Source organism: Misgurnus anguillicaudatus, chromosome 21 (genome assembly GCF_027580225.2).
Source record: "Misgurnus anguillicaudatus chromosome 21, ASM2758022v2, whole genome shotgun sequence".
Classification (NCBI taxonomy): domain Eukaryota; kingdom Metazoa; phylum Chordata; class Actinopteri; order Cypriniformes; family Cobitidae; genus Misgurnus; species Misgurnus anguillicaudatus.
Window position 1 is genome coordinate 2155241 of NC_073357.2, and position 2883 is coordinate 2158123.

The following is a 2883-nucleotide window of genomic DNA, read 5'->3' on the forward strand; positions in this document are numbered from 1 at the left end:
GTCATCTTTTGGCGGAACACTGGGGGGGTTTGGCGGCCCTAAGAATTACTGATCTAGACCCAGTTAAACATTCTGTGTATTTTGGCGCCACCTAGTGTTACATGAATACACTATCACATCATCTTGACTTGCATGGAAAGCCTCCAGCACAAATGATGTCCTCTAGCTCTCTACTCCTTTAATAAACATACTAAATGATATTTTTTAAATAAAGAAAATGGCATAAGCTCAGTATAAAAAGCATGAAGTCCTCACATCTAAACATACATTATAACACACACTGTCTGCGATATAAAGAATTATCATGTCTGGCTTATTTGTACTTTTTTAGCAATACTAAGAATACGTAATAAACGTGTGTGTCCTTCTGCATAGCTGTTCGTGCATAAATTATACATTATAATCAAACAAAATGAGAACACTTTTGAAATGCATTTGTTAAGAAAAAAAATGCAAAGATTATAACTAACCGTACTGTATGTACAGCAGAGTGAAGTTAAATCAAAATATTTTTGTAGTATAACTAAGCTAAACAGTGATTGGTCAGTTTCTCTAGAGATCTTCAGAATAAGATATGAGCTCTCTCCAGATAAAAGTCTCTCAGTTTTTTTTTTTTTTTTTTTTAGGAGATAGACATGAATGTAACATAACTTTATTTGGATTTTTGGCCAATAGAAAATATACAAAATGCAAGCAATAAACACAAACCACAAGTACCTTATTTACAATCAAAAGTGAATTCGAAACATAAAACATCGTCTAATAGTTTGTGAACACTATAATGATAACAACAACAGCTTGTGTTATGCCAATATGATTTCCTCACATAAACAGGCGAGTAAAGCTTCATGTTTCAGTGTAATAATGCTTCAGTGTTCAGACAACAGTCTCAAATGGCTCACACCAATCTTTAAACAACATAAAGATGAATAACCTTTTGCAAAACAGGGGGTGTGTTTATCAGTTATAAACGCAAAGGTTATAAATGTAAGATGTGAGGCAAAAATAATCCAAAATGATCTGTCCATGAATGGCCTATTCACATAGATGGCACGTGGGTCACATTCTTGTTGCTCAAATGTAAAGCAGAAAAGCCAATATTAAACAACATGTAAGGTATAAAACTATTTACATTAAAACCAAAGACAATAATTAAGACCTGAAAATATGAATGTTTCTCCAGATGAAATGGTAAAGCTGAGGTCCGTATCCAACTGGACAGTGCCACCGAGGGTGACGTTCTTGCCCAGCACTGCGTTTACTTTAGGGGGGACGACCACTTGACTGCCATTTAATAAATATGCCATCAATAAATATGAATGTTTCTCCAGATGAAATGGTGAAGCTGAGGTCCGTATCCAACTGGACAGTGCCCCCGAGGGTGACGTTCTGCCATTTAATAAATATGCCATCAATAAATATGAATGTTTCTCCAGATGAAATGGTGAAGCTGAGGTCCGTATCCAACTGGACAGTGCAACCGAGGGTGACGTTCTTGCCCAGCACTGCGTTTACTTTAGGGGGGACGACCACTTGACTGCCATTTAATAAATATGCCATCAATAAATATGAATGTTTCTCCAGATGAAATGGTGAAGCTGAGGTCCGTATCCAACTGGACAGTGCCTCCGAGGGTGACGTTCTGCCATTTAATAAATATGCCATCAATAAATATGAATGTTTCTCCAGATGAAATGGTGAAGCTGAGGTCCGTATCCAACTGGACAGTGCAACCAAGGGTGACGTTCTTGCCCAGCACTGCGTTTACTTTAGGGGGGACGACCACCTGACTGCCATTTAATAAATATGCCATCAATAAATATGAATGTTTCTCCAGATGAAATGGTGAAGCTGAGGTCCGTATCCAACTGGACAGTGCCACCGAGGGTGACGTTCTGCCATTTAATAAATATGCCATCAATAAATATGAATGTTTCTCCAGATGAAATGGTGAAGCTGAGGTCCGTATCCAACTGGACAGTGCCACCGAGGGTGACGTTCTTGCCCAGCACTGCGTTTAAAGTCTCTCAGTTTGTTCCTGATAAGAGAAGGTGTGTGACAGCATCTGATGACATCACTGCGGTGCTCCTCCTCTTCTCCTCTGTAGTCCCTCCTCTCGCCCCAGTGCATGCTGGGTACCGGCTCTGTGCGCTGCCTCTGTCGCTGTTATGTCAATCTGAGCGTATTTACTGGAGCTTCTCCCTGTACCCAACACACACATGCCGTTAAAATGTCAATCCTGTCATGCATTTTCTGAAGGGGTACATTTAAACAACATAAAGATGAATAAACTTTTGCAAAACAGGGGGTGTGTTTATCAGTTATAAACGCAAAGGTTATAAATGTAAGATGTGAGGCAAAAATAATCCAAAATGATCTGTCCATGAATGGCCTATTCACATAGATGGCACGTGGGTCACATTCTTGTTGCTCAAATGTAAAGCAGAAAAGCCAATATTAAACAACATGTAAGGTATAAAACTATGTACATTAAAACCAAAGACAATAATTAAGACCTGAAAATATGAATGTTTCTCCAGATGAAATGGTGAAGCTGAGGTCCGTATCCAACTGGACAGTGCAACCGAGGGTGACGTTCTTGCCCAGCACTGCGTTTACTTTAGGGGGGACGACCACCTGACTGCCATTTAATAAATATGCCATCAATAAATATGAATGTTTCTCCAGATGAAATGGTGAAGCTGAGGTCCGTATCCAACTGGACAGTGCAACCGAGGGTGACGTTCTTGCCCAGCACTGCGTTTACTTTAGGGGGGACGACCACCTGACTGCCATTTAATAAATATGCCATCAATAAATATGAATGTTTCTCCAGATGAAATGGTGAAGCTGAGGTCCGTATCCAACTGGACAGTGCAACCG

At 39.8% G+C, this 2883-nt stretch overlaps 1 long non-coding RNA gene across 1 annotated transcript; it reads right to left on the bottom strand.

The window, feature by feature from the left end:
- Window positions 1-630: 630 nt before the first annotated feature.
- LOC141353188 (uncharacterized) lies at window positions 631-1272 on the bottom strand. The gene is made up of 2 exons (XR_012360209.1): window positions 1160-1272; window positions 631-1073 (listed from the first exon to the last, which is right to left on the bottom strand). It is a non-coding gene; the product is annotated as an uncharacterized lncRNA (long non-coding RNA).
- Window positions 1273-2883: the final 1611 nt, after the last annotated feature.